General features: G+C 46.1%; 2 long non-coding RNA genes across 2 annotated transcripts; both read right to left on the bottom strand.

The window, feature by feature from the left end:
• Positions 1 to 510: 510 nt before the first annotated feature.
• Positions 511 to 9,493, bottom strand: LOC140460571 (uncharacterized). The gene is made up of 2 exons (XR_011954199.1): positions 8,681 to 9,493; positions 511 to 4,861 (listed from the first exon to the last, which is right to left on the bottom strand). It is a non-coding gene; the product is annotated as an uncharacterized lncRNA (long non-coding RNA).
• A 290-nt stretch (positions 9,494 to 9,783) lies between these two features.
• On the bottom strand, positions 9,784 to 20,842 carry LOC140460572 (uncharacterized). Its single transcript, XR_011954200.1, has 2 exons — positions 20,710 to 20,842; positions 9,784 to 14,586 (listed from the first exon to the last, which is right to left on the bottom strand). It is a non-coding gene; the product is annotated as an uncharacterized lncRNA (long non-coding RNA).
• Positions 20,843 to 21,213: the final 371 nt, after the last annotated feature.

Consider the following 21,213-nt stretch of genomic DNA (forward strand, 5'->3'; position numbering starts at 1 on the left):
GCTTGTCCAACCTCTCCCTTTTACACAGACCCTTGAGTCCTGGCAACATCCTTGTATATGTCTTCAGCACTTTTCCAAGTTTAATAACATATTTGTTATAGACACTGCCCTGACTACATATTTTGTTGGAGAAAGAGGACCAAATATTATCCAAACTGGATAATCTGGCTGATGGGACAGGAAACCACTTCCTTTCTTGAGACAAGTCTCCTGGAGAGAACTGGCTGGCTGACTGATCTACTGACCCTCACAGTACCCCACTGCCCTCAGTTATCTGGAGAGAGTCCACACATTTGCCTAAGGTGGTGCTTGAAACCTTTATCATCTTTGGGATGGATCCCCATTCATTCCGTGCTATGGAGTCATGCAGCCTGGAAACAGACCCTTCAGACCAACCAGTCCATGATCCCCAACTAAACTCGTGCCACCCATCTGCTCCTGGCCTGTATCTAGTTTGTTAATAGTTTTGTTCATTTGTTCACCGTGATAGTTGGATAAATAAATAGCTGATTGTTGATTTTAAAGTGTTGGGGATTTATTCTTATCACTAGAGCAGGTTACACCACTTTTCATGCTAATTTTACAGATTATTGGGCGACACGCTCCTCTGGGTGTTTCTGTTGAGAAAGGTGGTGCTGTCAGCCTTCGCTTTATAAGAGTATTGACGTGATGTACTGCTGAATGCAATGGAGTCAACGTGAATCGCAGCCTCTCACTGTGGTTGTGGGTGAATCGCCTTAATTTGGCTCTTAACTCAGAAACTGCACACAATTAACTGCTGAAACAATGATTTACACTTTTTTGTATGTAACAACAAAAATAAAACTCCTCAAGTAACCAAGTTCAACCTCACTCACAACTTGGCTATCTCCCAATTGATGGCTGAATTTAACTGAGTTTCCACCAACAGTTTATGTCTCTGGAAGTGTCCAGGGATTTAATGCAGCATTCTTCTTCCAAGTACTGCTGCTACATCATTCTGAGGTTGAATTCTGGTGGAGATTCCTCACTTTCAAATCTGTGATGTGATGTTTCTTTCGATTCTAACACCACCTCCCCACACCTCTGGAGATCTCTGGTCTGTAGCTTACCTTCTTATCCTCGAGGTTTAGTGTTTTGTTTGATACAGCCTTTCCTGCAAAAAACCCTTTTACGTCAGGGCCTTCCTTCCACAGACAAACTTAATTGTCCTTTTGTCATGAGGTTATTAAACACTTCGCTCATCTGTCCCAGGAAACAGTTTGTTGTTTTGCGTCCTTCTTCCCAGGGATGGTTAACGAGCAGAAATTAGGCTATTCAGTCTGCTCCACTATTCAATCATTGCGGATACGTTCCTCAACCCAATTCTCCCCGTAACCGTTGATACTTAAGAATGCTTAAGTCAGCTCCACCATTCAATGGGCTGAATGGCCTAATTTCTGCCTCTAAGGTCTTCTGATGTAGCAGTTTCTCAGTGGCCCTTTTGTTTCTTGGTCCAGAAAGAGTTCCTGCTGACTCAGGGAGTTTGGAAAGTTCTGCAGTTTAAAGGACCACACCACATTCCCCTCTGCCTCCTCTTGCGATAGTGGCAATTCCCAAGATCCCTTGGTATCCCTGAAAACAATCGAGGTGTCTGGAAATCTCTGCTGCTACTCTGGAACAGAAGGATTATGGGGAGAAAATTCAGAAATCTGATGTGCAAAGAGACTATGGAGTTCTATTCCAGGATTCTCTCAAGGTAAACTTGCAGGTTGAGTCAGTGGTTAGGAAGGCAAATGCAATGAAGGCATTTATTTTGATCAGACTTGAATATAAAAGCAGGGATGTACTTCTGAGGCTCTGTAAGTCTCCGGTCAGGCCACAATTGGAGTACTGTATGTAGATTTGGGCCCCATATCTCAGGAAGGATGTACTGGCCCTGGAACGTGTTCAGAGGTGGTTCAAAAGAATGGTCCAGGAATGAAAAATTTAACATAAGAACATTAGAGGACTCTAGGTTTATACTTCATGGAGTTCAGAAGGATGGGGGCTGGGGTGGGATCTAATTGAAACCTACAGAATAATGAACGGTGTGAATGTTGGGAAGATGTGGCACAGTGGTTAGCACTGCTGCCTCACAGCGCCTGAGACCCGGGTTCAATTCTCGCTTCAGGCGAGTGACTGTGTGGAGTTTGCACGTTCTCCCCGGGTCTGCGTGGGTTTCCTCCGGGTGCTCCGGTTTCCTCCCACAGTCCAAAGATTGGCCATGCTAAATTGCCCATAGTGTTAGGTAAGGGGTAAATGTAGATGTAGATGTAGATGTAGATGTAGGGGTAAGGGTGGGTTACGCTTCGGCGGGGCGGTGTGGACTTGTTAGCCCGAAGGGCCTGTTTCCACACTGTAAGTAATCTAATCTATGTTTCCATTGGTAGGACAAACTAGAACCTGAGGGCTCAGCTTTCCTGTCAAGGGAAGACCCTTTAGAACAGAGGGGAGAGAAACTTCTTCAGCCAGAGTATGGTGAATCTATGAAATTCACTGCCACAGAAAGCTGCGGAGGCCAAGTTACTGAGTATATTTAAGACTGAGATAGCTCGGTTCTTGAGTATCAAGGGGATCAAGGAGTTCGGGGAGAATGGGGTTGAGAAACGTATGAGCCGTGATTGAATGGTGAAGTAGACTCAATGGGCTGAATGGCCTAATTTCTGCTCCGATGGTCTTATGGTATGCTGATGTGAGGAGGGGGGAAAAGAGATGAAGAGAGAAAGACAGTTAAGGTGAAGCTCGATCGAGATGAAGGAAATATAAGAATTGTATGATAAATGGCAGAACACATAGGAGCACTGGCATAGAGGGGTCTGGGCATATAGATCAGTGGAAGTGGTAATGCAGGTGGGCACGGTGGTCAAGAATGTACACAGCACGTTTCCTTGAGTGTAAGAGTTACATTACAGCTGTTTATTCTGGCTACATTCGGAATATTGTGTGCAGTTCTGGTCACTGTGCTACTGGAAGGGTGTGGGTGCTCTGGCTGAGGATACAGACAAGGTTCACCAGGACATTGCCTAGTCTGGAGGGCTCTCGTTACGAGCAGAGGAGGCATAAACCTGGATTGTTTTCTTTGGAAAAATTGAGGCTGAAAAGAGACCTCGACAAAATGATGAGAGACACAGATTGGCTGGACAGGGGTGGCAGGGTAGCTCAGTGGTTCGCACTGGCACCTCATAGTGCCAGGGACCTGCGTTCCATTTTAGTGTCAGGCAACTAGCTGTGTGGAGTTGGCACATTATCCCTGCACCCCACCTCCCGTGTCTGCGTAGGCTTCCTCTGGCTGCTCCGGCTTCCTCCTACAATCCAAACATGTATCAGTTAGGGTGGATTAGCGATGCTAAATTACCCATAGTGTCCAGGGAGAGGCAGGTTAAGTTGGATTGTCTATGTGTAAATTGCCCCAGTGTTCAGGGATGTGTAAGTTCGGTGCATTAGTCAGGAGTAAATGTAGATAATAGGGGTAAGGGAACGGGTCTCCATGCGTTAATCTTTAGAGGGCCGGTGTTGACTTGTTGGGATGAATGGTCTGTTTCCACGCTGGAGGGATTCTGTGATAGTCAGAGGCGTTTTTTTTCCTCTCCAAAGTGGAAAGGTCAACTAAAAGAGGGCACAGGTTCAAAGTGAGCAGGGGACTGTTTGGGGGAAGAGGTGGTGGGGGTGGGGAATCACACAGAAGGGTGGTGGGGGTTCCTGGAACGCACTGCCAGTGCAGGTAGTGGAAGCAGGCACCTTAACAATGTTTAAGATGTATCTTGATAGACACATGAACGGGAGGTGAACAGAGGAACAGAAATCACACATGGGCAATAAACAGCAGGTCTAAGTAAGGATTAAGAATTATCACAGGCTTGAGGGTGTGTGTGTGCCTAAACCAAGTGAGACGGGCCTGAGACTGTGCTGTATTGTATTGATACAGCTTTCCCCCACTATTTGAAAGTAGAGTGTTCCTTTCATAAGCCGAAATGGCCTAAATCGAAGAAGCAATTACCATGAGTTAATTTGTATTATGCCTTTCTTTGTAAAAACGACAATCCTCTTCAGATTTCTTTCGCTTTGTGGGAGCAGGTATTAATGTAGGTCTTTTGTAAAAGTGAAGTAGTGGAAAGCGAACTTTGGAAAAGTGAGGGATACCTTTATGCTGATGGAGGGGAGATGGGGGGCAATGAAGAGGGGTGGATGGAGGCTCAGGTGGAGAATAAACACAGAGACCAATTGAGCAGCTTGGCCTGGTTCTGTGCTGGAGACTCAATGGGACAGAGACAAATGTATCTATTTCAGGTATACCTGCAGTATGCTCCATCCAGGATAAAAAATGTCCTTCATCTGCTTCAGCATACAGGGCAGATGAGCAGTTTCTCCCTGGTGTGGACCAAGAGGTGATGCGACTGAGTGAAGCCTTTCCCGTGCTGAATGCAGGTGAATGGCCGCTGCCTGGTGTATAAATGCTGATGAATATCGGGCAGGCGAGGAAGGGAAACCGTTCCTACATTCCCCGCATTTTCATGATTTCTCCATGGTGCGGGTGTCCTCGCACTTCTCCAGGTTCAACAATCAGTTGAAACTCGCTCACGCTTACAGCATGTGTGTGGTGTTACTGGTGAACCCTCTGATTATTGGAGGACTCTCATTCAGTCTGTAAAGCATGTTCCAGTCACTGCTCTGGTGTGTGGGTGTGTGAGACTCTGAGTTTCCAGTCACACTGACGCTTAAAACCTAACAAAGCAGGCAGACCTTCTCCCCTTTGTTTTCAAGGCCATCAATATCCAAGTCCTGGTGAATCAATCGACTGTCAGACTTCGATGTGATGTTTGGTCTGAGATTTCTGCCTCCAAATTCTTCTCTTGTAATATTCCTGTGGAAAGAGATTGCAAAGGTCATCTCTGTCAGTCCACAATAGAAAGTCAAAACACACAATTCTAGTTTCTGTGGAACATTCTTTCCTCTCTTAATACCCAAGATCTTTGTGCTGATCTATATGTAAATGAATACAGCAGGGTAATGTGGTGGATTGCATACTCCATGAAGAGGTCACTCAAGTTGCTGAATGAACATCTATCGTGCGGTATTGACGTTCTTACTGAAGATATACAATATTCTGCAGTACAATATTATGAGCCCAGAAACAACTGCAAATCAGGATTTTAGAGCCATAAACATTCCATCAAATACGTAACATATACCCCAGACTTATCTGTCTTATATTAACGCACTGTTGTCTTACATTTCCAGAAGACTCAGATTTAAGTTTTAAGTGTGACTTTTTGTAAAAGAAGTTGTCTTTTGGACTTCTTCCATGCCATACTGACTCTATTACTGGAAAGACATCCATACAACCAGGATTCATGGATCGTGAGGCTTATCTTTACCCTCTTATAATTTTCTGTTGCATAAATGTTTCGACGAATGCCAACGCTTTTCACCAGTCATAGAGTCAGAGACATAAAGCACAGACACAGATCCTTCAATCTAACTTGTCCACGCCGACCAGATATCCAAAATTAGTCTAGTTCCATTTGCCATCACTTGGTCCATATCCCTCTAAACCCTTCCTATTCATATACCCATCCAGATGCCTTCACCACTTCCTCTGGCAGCTCATTCCATACACTCATCACCCTCTGCAAAAAAAGGTTGACTGCAAGGTCCCTTTTAAATTTTTCCCCTCTCGCCCTAAACATATGCCCTCTAATTCTGCACTCCCCCTATCCCAGGGAAAAGACCTTGTCTATGCACCTCATCCACACCCAAGTTTTTATAAACCTCTTTAAAAAACACACACTCAACCTGCGATGCTCTAGGGAAAACAGCCCCATCTTATTCAGCCTCTCCTTGTGGTTCAAACCCTCCTACCCTGGCAATAGCCTTGTGAATCTTTTCTGAATCCTTTCAAGTTTCACAACCTCCTTCTGATAGGAGGGAAGACCAGAATTGCACACAATATTCCAGAAGAAGCCGACTGAAGCTGACTTTTGCAGAGTCTGCTCCCTGCTTGGATTCATATTTCTGCCTCCAGTTGCTGCAAGTGAACAGTGCTTCCCCCCTTCTCTCTCCCTCCCAGGATAAGGAATGGAAAGGGGGAGACATTGCTTCACTCCCAGATTTTGCCCAGAATAGCCCCCCTATTGTCTGAATGCACAAGTTGGACCATGAGCTTCTGAAGCTACTGCTGCTCCTCTCTCTCTGAATGAAGATTGAGCTTCACCCCAGACTGCAATTCCCTTCCTCTGTCCAAACATTTGTGAGCACAGCACATCTTTGTTGAAGTAAGGCATCTTTCCTGAATGTTACAATTAAAGGGGTGTCTTCCCCCTGATATTCAAAGGGATGGTCAGTCAGAGAAGGACCATGCCTTGTGTTGTGTGACATGTGTGACAGTTGCAACAGGATGTCCCAACTCCTATGCTCAATTCAAAGTTTGTGAGAAGATTTGTAGCTCGGGTGCTCATTGTTGTGGTTCTGTTCGCCGAGCTGGGAATTTGTGTTGCAGACGTTTCATCCCCTGTCTAGGTGATATCCTCAGTGCTTGGGAGCCTCCTGTGAAGTGCTTCTGTATTGTTTCCTCTGGCATTTATAGTGGTTTGTCTCTGCCGCTTCCGGTTGTCAGTTCTAACTGTCCGCTGCAGTGGCCATATTGGGTCCAGGTCAATGTGTTTGTTGATAGAATCTGTGGATGAGTGCCATGCCAGAGAACAGCCAGGGAATTCCTAGAAGTATGGCCTCTAGGCATTTTTCCAGCACCACATTTTTCAACTCTGGATCTGGGACAAGGTGTGTGGTGTGGGGGTGGGTGGAGGGGAGGGGAAATAAGGAAACTGGTGAAATCTACATTGATCCTATGCAGTTAGTGCGTCCCAAGGCAGAAGACGAGGTGTTCTTCCTACAAGCGTCAGGTAGCTAGAGCTTGGAGGGGGAGGCAGCAGAATACTTGCATGTCCTTGATGGATTGGGAGGGGGAGTTAAAGCGTTCAGCCACAAGGCGGTGGGGTCGTTTAGTTTTGGCGTCCCACAGCTGTTCCCTGAAATGTTCTGCAAATTGGCGTCCAGTCTCCCGAATGTGGCAGAGACCACATCGAGAGCAATGGACGTATAAATAAATCTTATAAACAAATTTAATTAAGTTAAAGAAAATTTTAATTAAATTGGGTGACTACATGAAACGGTTTGTTAGTCAGACTCAAGTCATCATCCTCAAATGAGACAATGCCATTAATATCAGTGAACTGCTTTTTTGTTAGAACCACAAGTTCTTGATTTATTTTCACAACTTACTGATATTCACATCTGCACATTTAATGTCAAACTCTGACATCAGAAATGACATGACACCATTTTTTTTTCTTACAATAATCCAACAAACAAATTAATAACACAGTGAATACCAAGTATCATTAATATGAAATTAAATTTGACCAAATAAAATGTAAAATCAAGATGTGAGATAACAAATGGGGGAAGGGCAGAATGCAAGAAATGTAGCATCATAGAAGGTGCTCCTCCAGGGAGTGTATTTTACCAACTACAACTGTTAAATATAAACAAACTATGGGATATAGGTAAATTAATGTTACTTCTGCATTTCTGCAATTTCATTTTACAAAGTAAAATGAACTCACAGCAGTGTGTAATTGTTTTAGCCACGAGCTGAGTCAACAAGAATGGAAACGATGTGGAGGAAATATATAATTGTTTTTGTATTAGCTAAAACTGTATGTCAGAAGGTAGACATTACGGGCAAATAGATAAGATGTTGTGAGGGGATGAAGTTAAGCTAGATATGCCTGTACAAAAAGTAGGTATAAACATCTGCTTCCCACTTTTACAAAAACACAGGAACAAACCCCAATTAAAAGGGTCATAGGGATCAGAACAGCCTCGGGAAAGGCACAGATGAAGGGGGGAGATAATGATGAAGAAAGAATATGCCCAACAATGACCTACAGCAGGATGAGGTCAAACAGCCTTGTGAGGCCAGGAATAAGCATTTTGTCACAGACAAGGCTGGATAAGGCAAGAGATAAACAGGGGTAATGGGGGCCGGTCTTAGGGAAGTGGATGATGTAAGCAGGGGAGGAGCGATGTAAAGCAAAAGACATCAAATCATATAAATATTATGTATGAATTGAACTTGGTGTGTGTATGTCCTCTGCCTTATAGGCACTGGACATCTCACCCACTTGCAAGTGTCAAATAAAGGACGCTGCTGATTCAGATTTTGTCTCGGACTGCAATTATTGAGGTGTGTGAGCTTTGTTTCTCACAATCAGTGAACTGCTTTTTTGTTAGAACCACAAGTTCTTGATTTATTTTCACAACTTACTGATATTCACATCTGCACATTCGATGTCAAACTCTGACATCAGAAATGACATGACACCATTATTTTTTTCTTACAATAATCCAACAAACAAATTAATACACAGTCAATACCAAGTCTCATTAATATAAAATTAAATTTGACCAAATAAAATGTAAAATCGAGATGTGAGATAACAAATGGGGGAAGGGCAGAAGGTAAGAAATGCAGCATCAGAGAAGGTGCTCCTCCAGGGAGTGTATTTTACCAACTACAACTGCTCAATATAAACAAACACTCTGACATGATCCTCCGGTTTTAATGTAAACCATAGCCCCATACAGTAGGTACCATTTAAATAAGTTAATAGATACAAGCCTTGAGCAAATCCAGCCTCCAGCCGGACCCCCCGCTTCTTGGAGCTCGGACCTTCCTCCAGCTCCGGGGGGTTGTTGAGCTCCTGGGCTCCGGCCGCCGCCGAAGAAGCCGCGGGCGCCGGCTCTCTCTCCTCCACCGCCGACATTTTTAATTTGTTTTCTCGTTCACCCGGTAACCGTCACCTCCCCCTTCCCGGGCCCCGGAAATTATACAAAAATAAACAATAAACCCCACCGGGGACTGTCTCCTTTTCTTCACAACTTTTGTTTGAAAAGTTCCGACTTTAATTTGAAATGTATTTTAAAGGTATTTCCTGAGGTAAACGATGCCTGTCTGCCCCCCTCCCTCCGTCAGAAACCGCCCGCTGAGTCGATGAGAAAACCGCAGCCTCGCGCCGCCATCTTTGTTTTTCTTCTTCTTTCCGTCTCCTCCTTCAGTGACGCGCGTCATCCGCGCTCCCTCCAATCAGAGCGCACCTTACTCCACCTGACCAATGGCGGCCGGATTTGCAGTTAAAAAGGCTGCCACAACCCGGAATGTCGCTCTCCGATTCGTCCGCACCGACTGCAGCCTTTGGGATTGGTGGAGAGGTTCGCAGGCCCTTCACTGTCCCCGCCCCTTTACTACAATGGTCTCGAGGGGTTCAGGAGGAAGGTGTTCTCACTCATTCATTCAACAGGAGATGGGCTCAATTTACTGTAATGGGCTGTGGGGTTACAGTGGTCATGTCTCATGTTGAGGGGGAAGGTGTTTCCTCTCATTCAACAGAAGAGGACCTATTTACTACAGAGGGTTTTTTTTTGTGATGCAGCTGTAGTCTCCCTTCGAGCCCTGAGGCTCAGGTTTAAATCCCACTGCTCCAGTGTGTGTAATAACATACTCAATTTTTTCAGTCATAAGTCACACAACTATAGTCCAACACGTGTATTTGAAATCGCAAGTGCTTGGAGCGTAGCCTCTTCATCAGGTGAAGACATGGAAAACAAAACGTGCAGGAAAGGGAATTCAGATAAATGATCAGCCATGGATGGTGATGAAAGACAGAGCATCTCAACAGTCCCCTATTCCCATTCCTATTTCTGATCTTCATAATACATGACAAGTTGTATATTTTCCAAACATTAATTTTATTTCCATGGTTTAAAAATGAATATTTAAGAATGGTCAGTTTATTCTTTCTCACTTGAGCACATTGTGACCCATAACTATTTAGATACCACTGTTAACATCATAGCCCCTCTCATGAGATATCAGAGGAACGATTCATAAACAAAATTTGACAATGAGTCACTCGAGTAGACACTTGAACAGAGAAAGCGCCCGACAGATATTGGGAACCTAAAGGTTATTGAAGTGAAATGTTAAGACGAGCAGGTGAACACCCCCAATAAGGGAACTCACCTGACTGACCTAATTATAATCACCACAGTATCCAGTGCTACTCTTCACCAAACACGGATTACTTTCCTTTTCAGTTTAATTATCCAACTATCTTTTGAGTGCCATAATTTAGTCTGACTCCAACACTCTCTCTCGCAGACCATTCCAAAGGTCAAAGATTTTCAATCATTAATGAAATATGTTCTGGATCGCTCCCAAAACACAATTCATATGGATCTTGCTTCAAATCATTTGCAATAAGGTCTTCACATGAACAAATTTGCAGCTGAGAGCATTTGTTTAAATTTTATATCATATTGAGGTGGCACAGTGCTTGGCATTGCTACCTCACAGCACTAGGGACCCAGGTTCAATTCCAGCCTCAGGTGAGTGTCTGCGTGGAGTTTGCATGTTCTCCCTGTCTGCATGGGTTTCCTTCCACAGTCCAAAGATGTGCAGGTTAGGTGGGTTGACCATGCAAAATTGCTCTGTGATGTGTAGGTTATGTGGATTAGTCATACTAAATGCAGGAGAACAGGATGATCCTGGGTGGGATGGTCTTTGGTGTGTCAGTGCAGGCTCAATGGGACAAATGGCCTCTTTCTGCACTGTCGGGATTTTATGTATCACTGTCTGATTTCTTGCACATGCTCCTTTATGAAAGGGACATTTTACTGTCATGTTCAGTACTGCAGTCTCTATATTTTCATACATACCTCTAAATTAGGTTTGAATGAAATCCCCCCATTTCACTGTATTTTAGGTACCATTCCCCCCACCACCCCTTCCATTCCTGATTCATTTTTCCATTACCTGTGTCATGATCCCCCCCTCTTTATATATATTATTGTAGACAGGCTAAATCTAGTTACCATGTCTCTAAAATATGAGATGAAATATGATCGCATACTTTGAGTCCATTACTACAGCTTGTTAAGGTCTCTTGCCAAAGAGAACTCTTAATCCTGCATCCTTCGGTAGGATTATATGAGGATATCTGGTCATCATGGACGAGTTGGATTAAATGGTTTGTTTCTGTCCTGTGCATCTCTATGACTATGACTATCAAATAAGGGCCAGGAGCAGGCTGGTGGGACTAGGTTAGTTGGGGATCATGTACTGAACAGCCTGTTTCCAGGCTGTATGACTACACAGCCTCAAATGAATGGGGATCAATCCCAAAGAGATATTAAAGGTCTCGAGCACCACCTTAGGCACATGTGTGGACACCTTCCAAATAACTGAGAGCAGTGGGGCACTGTGAAGTTCAGTACATCAGTTAGCCAGCAAGTTCTCTTCGGGAGACTTGTCTCGAGAAAGGAAGCGGTTTCCTGTCCCAACAACTGGACTGTGGATCAGTTTGGAGTAGGTCCTATATCTCTGACAACATAGGTGGACAGAATCGAGAGTGTGGTGCTGGAAAAGCACAGCAGGTCAGGCAGCATCCAAGGAGCAGGAGAATTGACGTTTAGGGCATAAACCCTTCATGAGCAATGAGGCTTGCGGACCGGGAGGGCTGAGAGATAAATGGAAGGGGGGGGGGGGGGTGGTGTTGGGGAGAAGGTAGCTGAGAATGCGATAGGCAGATGAAGCTGATTGGTCGGAGAGGAGTCTGGGGCGGATAGATGGTAAAGGTGATGGACAGGTCAGGAGGGCGAGTGGAGGCTTGGGGCTGTGATAAGGTGGGGGGGGGGGAAGAGGAGGAGGAGGAGGAGGATACATGAGGAAACTTTTGAATTCCACATTGATCCCATGTGGTTGCAGGGTTCCAAGGTGGAATAAGAGGTGTTCTTCCTCCAGGCGTCAGGTGGTAAGGGTTTGGCGATGGAGACAGCCCAGGACCTCAATGATCTTGATGGAATGGGAGGGGGAGTTGAAGTGTTCAGCCACAGGGCGGTGGGGTTTGTGGGTGTCCCAGAGTGGTTCTCTGAAACAATCCACAAGTTGGTGTCCTGTCTCTTCGACGTAGAGAAGCCCACATTGGATGGAATAGATACAGTGGATGACACTGGTGGAGGTCGAGGTAAATTTCTGTCAGATGTGGAAGGATCCTTTGGGGCCTTGGATGGAGGTGAGAGGAGTGGTATGGACACACGTTTGACACTTCCTGTGGTGGCGGGGAAGGGGCCGGGAGTGGGGTGTGGGCTGGTTGTGGGCGCATGGACCTGACGAGGGAGTCGCAGAGGAAATGGCCTCTCTGGAATGCTGATAGGGGTGGGGAGAGAAAAATATACCTGGTGGTGGGGTCCATTTGTCGGTAGCAGAGGCTGATGTGATGTATCTGGAGGTTGGTGGGGTGGAAGGTGAGGACGGTTAGGGGTGGGTTCTGTCCTTGTTCCATTGGGGGGGGGGGGGTTCAAGGGCGGTGTTGCAGGATGTGGAGGAAATGTGCTGGAGGGCATTGTCGACCACGTGGGAAGAGAAATTGCGAACTTGGAAGGAGGAGGCCCTCTGGGATTTTCTCCGGTGGAATTGGTCATCCTGGGAACAGATGCGGTGGAGGAATTGGGAATATGGGATTGCGTTTTTACAGGAGGCGGGGTGGGAGGAGGCGTAATCTAGGTAGCTAGGTAGGGGGTCGGTGGGCTTGTAGTAGATGTCCACGGTTAGTCGGTAGCCAGAGATGGAGAGGTCCTGGAAAGGGAGATGGTCCAGGTGAAGTTGAGGTCGGGGTGAAAGGTGTCGATAAAGATGACAAACTGTTCAAACTCCTTATGAGAGCATGAAGTGGCACCAATATGGTCATCGATGTACCGGAGGAACAGGTGTAGCTGAGGAAAATGGACTGTTCCACGTACCCGACAAAGAGGCAGGCATAGCTGGGTCCCATGTGGGTGCCCATGGCTACCCCTTTAGTTTGGTACATTGGTTTGGATGCCATCTGAGGTTTGTGCGGATCACTTCAGAGGGAACGTGCAGTCCAGGGCTCAGTGAGCACCACTGCAAGCAAAGCTCACAGAATCCCTACAGGGAAACAGGCCCTTCAACCCAACAATTCCACACCGACCCTCTGAAGAGTAACCCACCCAGACCTATTCCCCTACCCCATTAGTCTACATTACCCCCTAAACAATACACTGCACCTACACATCCCTGAACACGCTGGGACAATTTAGCTTGGCTAATTCACTTGCTCATGTTTGGACTGTGGGAGCACCCAGAGGAAACCCTTGCAAACATGGGGGGAGAATGCGCAAACTTCACAAAGACAGTCACCCTGAGGGTGGAATCGAACCCTGGTCCCTGGCGATGTGACATAGTGGCACTAATCACTGAGCCACTGTGCCGCCCGTGAGCTAACCTGGGGTTGGAGGAAAATGGGAGGGGTGTGGGGGTGCTGTCTAGCAGAAAACAAAGACTGACGCTCCCCCTGCACCCACTGTCAGAACAGGCAGGAGGTTCAGTCCTGGGGGTGATCCACATCAGCGTCGCCGACGGAATCTGCTGGTGCCCCCTCTGGTGTCTCTGCAAGTTACTGGACGACGTGAACCTCCGCCTGCACTTGGGGCAGGCAAACGGCCTCTCCCCGGTGTGGACCCGCTGGTGCCTCAGCAGGTTGGAGGCCTGGGTAAAGCCCTTCCCGCACTGAGGACAGCTGAACGGCCTCTCCCCGGTGTGGACCCGCTGGTGGTCCAGCAGGTCAGAGGAGCGTTTAAAGCCCTTCCCACACTCAGGGCAGGGGAACGGCCTCTCCCCCGTGTGGACCCGCTGGTGCCTCAGCAGGGCAGAGGAATTACCAAAGGCCTTCCCACACTCAGAATAGCTGAAGGGCCTCTCCCCAGTGTGGACCCACCGGTGGGTCAGCAGGTTGGAGGATTTGCTGAAGGCCTTCCCGCACACAGGGCAGGGGAAGGATCTCACCCCAGTGTGGACCTGCTGGTGGGCCACGAGGGTAGACCCCTAGGCAAAGCTGTTCTCACACTCTGGGCAGGAGACTGGTCTCTCCGCTGTGTGGACCCGCAAGTGGGCCAGCAGGTTTGAGGAGCAGGTAAAGCCCTTCCCGCACTCCGGGCAGGGGAAAGGTCTCTCCCCAGTGTGACTGCGCCGATGAGTCTCCAGGGCAGACGGGAAACTGAAGCATTTCCCACAGTCGCCACACTTCCATGGTTTCTCCATGGGGCAGGATTCCTCAGGTTTCTCCATGGCTGAAGCTTCAGCCGCACACAAACGTGTGTACAGCCCCTCCCCGGTGTGAATTCCTCTTTCCAGGCCGAATAACTGTTTCTGGCTCCACACTCAGTGCATTGCAACAGTAGGATCTCTCATCCAGTCCCACTGATGCTGAAAACATTATGAAACAGGAACCAAAAAGCATTGCTCCATCTCACAGAATCAGAGTTGAAAATCTTTGCTGTCCCGATGGATTGAGTGACTGTCAGACATTGATGTGAAAATGATGACTGCAGATGCTGGAGATCAGAGTCAAAAAGTGTCGTGTTGGAAAAACACAGCAGGTCAGGCAGCATCCGAGGAGCAGGAGAGTCAAGCATAAGCTGTTGATTTTGAAACTTCCGTCTTCAGATAGTCTGTAAAAAGAGATTACATAAGTCATCATTGTCAATCCAGTGGGAGATGGGGTCGGAATGAGACAACAAGGTGTTGACACCGACACCAGATAGAAACTGAACATAGAGATGTGGCAAACATTAGTGGCAAGCCAGAGTCAGAGAGTGACACAGCACAGAAACATACCCTTTGGTCCAACTCATCCATGTCGACCAGATATCCAAAATTAATCTAGTTCCATTTGCCAGCATTTGGCCAATAACCCTCTAAACCCCTCCTATTCATACATCTATCCAGATGCCTTTTAAATATCATAATTGTACCAGCACCCACCACTTCCTCTAACAGCTTTGTACACACACCACCTTCTGCATGAAAACTTTCCCCTTAGCTCCATTTCTAACAAATTGCTCTCCATCTAAACCCGTAGCACAATGGCAATCCCAGTTTATGTTTGAAAAGTTAAAATCCCTAACAATAACCATCCTATTACTCTTACAGGTAACTCAAATCTCCATCCAAATTTGTTTCTCAATTTCCCACTGACCATGAAGGTGTCTACAACACAATCCCAATAAGGTGATCATCCCTTCCATATTTCTCAGTTCCAACCAAATAACCTTCCTGGATGTATTCCTAGGAATATCCTCCTTAAGTCCAACAGGAATACTATCCCTTATCAAAAACACCACTCCCCTTCATCTCTTGCCTCCCTTTCTATCCTTCCTGTAGCATTTGTATCCTGGAACATTAAGCTGCCAGTCCTGCCCATCCCTGAGCCACGTTTCTGTAATTGCTATGATATCATATCCCATCTTCCTCATTATGCCCTGAGTTCAACTGCCTTCCCTGTTCGGCCTCTTGCAATGAAGTAAATGCAGTTTAATTTGTCAGTCCTACCTTGCTCTCTGCTTTGTCCCTTCCTGACCTGACTGTTTGAATCACTCCCTTTCCCAACTGTACCAGTCTCAGATTGATCTCTTTCCTCACCATTTCCCTGGGTACCTCCCCACGGACCCACCTTGCTAGTTTAATTCCTCCCGAGCAGCTCTTGCAAATTTCCCAGCCAGTATATTAGCTCTCTTTCAATATTCAGGCTTCTTGTACAGGTCACATCTACTCCAGAAGAGATTCCAATGATCCAAAAATGTGAACCCTTCTCCCATGCACCAGCTCCTCAGCCATGCATTCATCTGCTCTATCTTCTCTATTCCAACCCTCACTAGCTCATAGCACTGGCAGTAATCCAGATTTTTCTTGACTCTAGGACCTCTTTTTTTTTAAATTTGTGCCTGACTTTCTACACTTTCCCTTCAGAATCGCATCCTTTTCCCTCCCTATGTCATTGGTTCCAATGTGTACAATGACCTCCAACCGGTCCCTCTCCCTTTTGAGAACATTCTGCACCCTCTCGGAGACATCCTTGATCCTGGCACCAGGGAGGCGACACACCATTCTGATTTTTCGCTGCTAACCACAGAAGCGTCAGTTTGTATCTCTGACTAGAGAGCCCTTTATCACAATTGATCGCTTGGAACCCGACGTACCCCTCATTGCATGAGAGCATGTCTCGAGACCAGAAACTTGGCTGTTCGTGCTACATTCCCTGAGAGACCATCACCCCCTACATTTTCCAAAACAGCAGACTTGTTTGAAATGGGGATAGCCACAGAAGACTCCTACACTACCTGCCTACCCCTCCTACCTTTCCTGGAGTTAACCCATCACCCTGACTGTAGCTGCGGCTTTTTTCCCTTCCTATCATTGAGTCGCTGCAGCTTATCCACACAATCCAATAGGATTTGCAAGCAAACACACTTACTGCAGACATAATCACCAGTAACATGGATACTTTCTCCAATCTCCCACATCTGACAGGAAGAGTAGTGATTAACGGCTCCATTTCGGAATGGCAGGCAGTGACCAGTGGGGTACCGCAGGGATCCGTGCTGGGACCGCAGCTTTTTACAATATATGTAAATGATATAGAAGATGGTATCAGCAATAACATTAGCAAATTTGCTGATGATACAAAGCTGGGTGGTAGGGTGAAATGTGATGAGGATGTTAGGAGATTACAGGGTGACCTGGACAAGTTAGGTGAGTGGGCAGATGCATGGCAGATGCAGTTTAATGTGGATAAATGTCTGGTTATCCACTTTGGTGGCAAGAACAGGAAGGCAGATTACTACCTCAATGGTATCAAATTAGGTAAAGGGGCTGTTCAGAGAGATCTGGGTGTTCTTGTCCACCAGTCAATGAAGGCAAGCATGCAGGTACAGCAGGTAGTGAAGAAGGCTAAAAGCATGCTGGCCTTCATAACAAGAGGAATTGAGTATAGAAGCAAAGAGGTGCTTCTGCAGCTGTACAGGGCCCTGGTGAGACCACACCTGGAGTACTGTGTACAGTTCTGGTCTCTATATTTGAGGAAAGACATTCTGGCTATTGAGGGAGTGCAGCGTAGGTTCACGAGGTCAATTCCTGGAATGGCAGGATTGCCTTACACGGAAAGACTGAAGTGACTGGGCTTGTATACCCTTGAGTTTAGAAGACTGAGAGGGGATCTAATTGAAACGTATAGGATTATGAAAGGATTGGACACTCTGGCAGGAGGGAACATATTTCCGCTGATGGGGGAGTGCCGAACCAGAGGACACAACTTAAAAATACGGGGGAGACCATTTAGGACAGAGATGAGGAGAAACTACTTCACCCAGAGAGTGGTGACTCTGTGGAATGCTCTGCCCCAGAGGGCAGTGGAGGCCCAGTCTCTGGATTCATTTAAGAAAGAATTGGATAGAGCTCTTAAAGATAGTGGAGTCAAGGGTTATGGAGATAAGGCTGGAACAGGATACTGATTGGGAATGATCAGCCATGATCATATTGAATGGCGGTGCAGGCTCGAAGGGCTGAATGGCCTACTCCTGCATCTATTGTCTATTGTCGAAGAGCATATCACTCTCATAAAGGCCACCTTTGCTCCTTCACAATCTACAGACCCAGAAAATAGCACCATCTTTTTGCTCTAAAAATGTGCTCCGGGCTAACACAGTACTTGTGATTTATATTTTTAAAATTTAATCAAGAGACAGATGTCAGTAAAACATATAATCAAGAAAGAATCCACTCCATTCACGACTGCAGACTTACAGCTAAGTTACACATTAAAGACTATACACTTCTCTGTTCCTGTTCTGTGAGCTCCCCCACACAGGTTCCTCCATGGTCAGCTGTGAATTTTGCTGTTCATTAACCTTTCCCAGATGCACTGCAATGTCCAGTAACTGTGCAGATTCACTGCAATGTAAATTTCTTTTTCTCTCTCCCTCATTTTGGACTCCTAACCATGCCCCTATAAACCTCTATAAGGTCATCTCTCAGCCTCCTACGCTCCAGGGAAAACAGCCGCAGTCTTTTTAGCCTCTCCCTATAACTCAAACCCTCCAACTCTGGCAACAGCCTTGTAAACCATTTCCAAACTCTTTTGAAGTTTCACAACATCTTTCTAACATAGGAGACCAGAACTGAATGCAGTATTCCAAAAGTGGCCTAACTCATGTCATGTACAGCCATAACATGACTCCCAACTCCCGTACTCAATGCTCTGCTCAATAAACGCAAGCGCCACCAAACGCTTTCTTCACTACCGTGTCTACCTGTGACTCCACTTTCACAGAACTACAAATCTGCACTCCATGGTCTCTTGATGCAGGAACACTCTCCACAGCCTTACCATTAAGTGTGTAAATCCTGCCCTGATGTGCCTTTCCAAAATGCAACACCTCACATTTATCTAAGTGAAACTTTATCTGCCACTCCTCGGCCCATCAGCCCATCCATTCAATTCTAATTTAGATTGAACTTTCTTTCCTCTCTTATTTCCTAAACGCTGAAAATCTCCATCCCACACATTCTCCCTCCATTCTCACTTTGCTGAACCTAATCCGTGCTGTCCCTCATCCTGAAGGGTCTGGTTTACGCTGATTTACAGCCCACGCTTGGAGATCTAATTGAAACATACAGAATACTGATTGGCCTGGACAGGGTGGATGTTGGGAAGATGTTTCCATTGGTAGGAGAGACTAGGCCCCAAGGGCACAGCCTTAGAGTAAAGGGAAGACCTTTTAGAATGCAGATAAAGAGGAAACCTTTGTAGCCAGAGAGTGCGAAACCTATGGAATTCATTGCCACAGAGACTGTGTTGGGCAAGTCACTGAGTATATTCAAGACTGAGATAAATAGGTTCTTGTGAATCAAGGATATTGAGGGTTGTGGGGAGAAAGCTGGAGAATGGGGTTGAGAAACTTGTCAGCCATGATTGAATGGTGGAGCAGACCTGATTGGCTGAATGGCCTAATTTCTACTCCTAGGTCTTATGGTCTCTTGCTGTCCTGGACATAGTGAGAGAATTGGGAGCAGGAGTAGGCCATTTGGTCTTTCAAGTCTGCACCAACATTGAACTGGATATGAATATACCTACATCTTGGTGGATAGGCTGGGACCTTTTTCACCGGAGCATAGGAGGTTGAGGGGTGATCTTATCAAGCTTTATAAAGTCATGAGGGGTATAGATGAAGTGAATGATGGGTTTCCTTTCCTTAGAGTGGGGGTTTCAAGGTTAGGGAGCAAATTTTGAAGGTGAGTGGAGAAAGGTTTAAAAAAGACAGGAGGAACACCTTTGTTTTCCCATAGATAATGGTTCGTATGTGGAATGAATGTTCAGAGGAAGCGGGGACGCAGGTACAGTTACAATGTTTAAAAGACATTTGGATAAGGACATGAATGTGAAAGGTTTGGACGTGTTATGGACTAGGCCAGACCACTCAAAACATTCTTAAGGAGGCAGCACAGACCGTAACTTTGCTATTTGTTTCAGTAAGTGCACAGTGAAAATTACCCGAAGTTAGCTAAGTTGACTACCAGGATTTAAAACAGATAAATGTATTCACAAGAATACAGAATGAAACACAAAGAACAGAATATAGAGTACCCACAGAACTCAGTCGGTCTAAACTAGACTTAATTATGCTGTTCCAAATGTACACAACAGTCCCAATAAACAAACTCCTTAAACACACAGTAAAACTGAAACAGAGGCGGACAGGTCGAAGTTAGAAGGGCAGAAGGAGAGAGAGTTTAACAACCTTTCTCTACACAGTCCACTGCTGAATTCACTCAAACAAGGCCTCAGCTTTCACGACAGATCACTCGTCTTTCATTGTGCAGGTCACTTCGAAAACATAAAAGCTTGGGCCTAAAGTCTCATCTGTTGACATATAAACAAAAAAGCCCTTTTCATTTCTGTACTCAACCATCCATTTTGGAGTCCGGGGCCAATTTCCCGCCACTCTGAAAAAAAAACCAAGGACACGGTATCCTTGAGAAGAAGGACCAGCTTTTATAAAAAGGACCAGTTTTGTGACAGAGGGATATGGGCCAAACACTGGCAGATGGGATTAGTGTAGCATGCGAACACAGCATGGACCAGTTGGACTGAATGGTCTATTTCTGTGCTATATGATTCTGTAATGGTCTCAAAACCATTTTCTTGCCTTCCCCATAACCATCCACTTCTTTGTTCTTCAAAAGTCAGATGACCTCAGCCTTGAATATATTCAATGACCCCCCCTAATTACAGGAAGTCATCCCCATTTTTGGACTCAATTCCTCTTGCTAATATACCACTTGCCTTGCTGACTGTTTGCTGCACCTGTCTCACAACTGGCAGTGACTGGTGTAGAAGGACGCTGAGGTTCCTTTGTACATCCACACATCATTCCTGATGAAGGGCTCGTGCTCAAAACGTCGACTCTCCTCCTCCTCGGATGCTGCCTGACCTGCGGTGCTTTTCAAGCACCACACTTGACTCTGATCTCCAGCATCTGCAGTCCTCACTTTCTCCACATACCAGTATATTATCATTTAAACCATGCACCTCCTTTCTGCCTTTTTTTTTAAAGCAATAGGCTTTAACTTTACATTGTGGTACTGCATTTGCTGTGCGTTTGCCAATTGAGACACAGACCTGCACCAACTTTTCCAGAGTCTGTTCACTCCCTTTCCCTTCAGTTCGTGCAAGTCAGCTACTGAATCCCAGAACGAAAAAGAAATGAAAAAGTGGGTGAGAAAAGAGAGTGCCGTACCCACAGATGTTGGACAGAGTTGCAGTCTGGGGTGAAGCTCAATCTTCATTCAAAGAGAGAGAGGAACAACAGCAGCTTCAGTAACTCACGGCTCAATTTCCGCGTTCAGACAGAGGCGGCTCTGAATGGCAGGAGGACCAGGCTCCTTCCGGTCCTCCGGGTCTCACCATTGGTCCTTTTACCTTCAGAAGGAAGTCAAGCGCCGCTTCCGCGGACAGCGACGAGCATACTCAGTGCTTTTGCTGACACCGCAGTACATGCGCAGTTGTTGCTGACACCGCAGTACATGCGCAGTTGTTGCTGACACCGCAGTACATGCGCAGTACGCTCTGTGGGGGTGCGGGCGACACTGACAGATTTTAAGCGTCCAAATGTCAACAGGAGAAAAAAAAGCTGCAGCCAAAATTTTAGTTTTCCCTGTGGCTCGACATTTTATTCCTTTTGAATTTCGTCCGGCTTTGTATGTCTTTTCCCCAGGGTAGAGGAAGTCCAAAACTAGACGGC

Source organism: Chiloscyllium punctatum, chromosome 36 (assembly GCF_047496795.1).
Source record: "Chiloscyllium punctatum isolate Juve2018m chromosome 36, sChiPun1.3, whole genome shotgun sequence".
NCBI classification, from domain to species: Eukaryota; Metazoa; Chordata; class Chondrichthyes; order Orectolobiformes; family Hemiscylliidae; genus Chiloscyllium; species Chiloscyllium punctatum.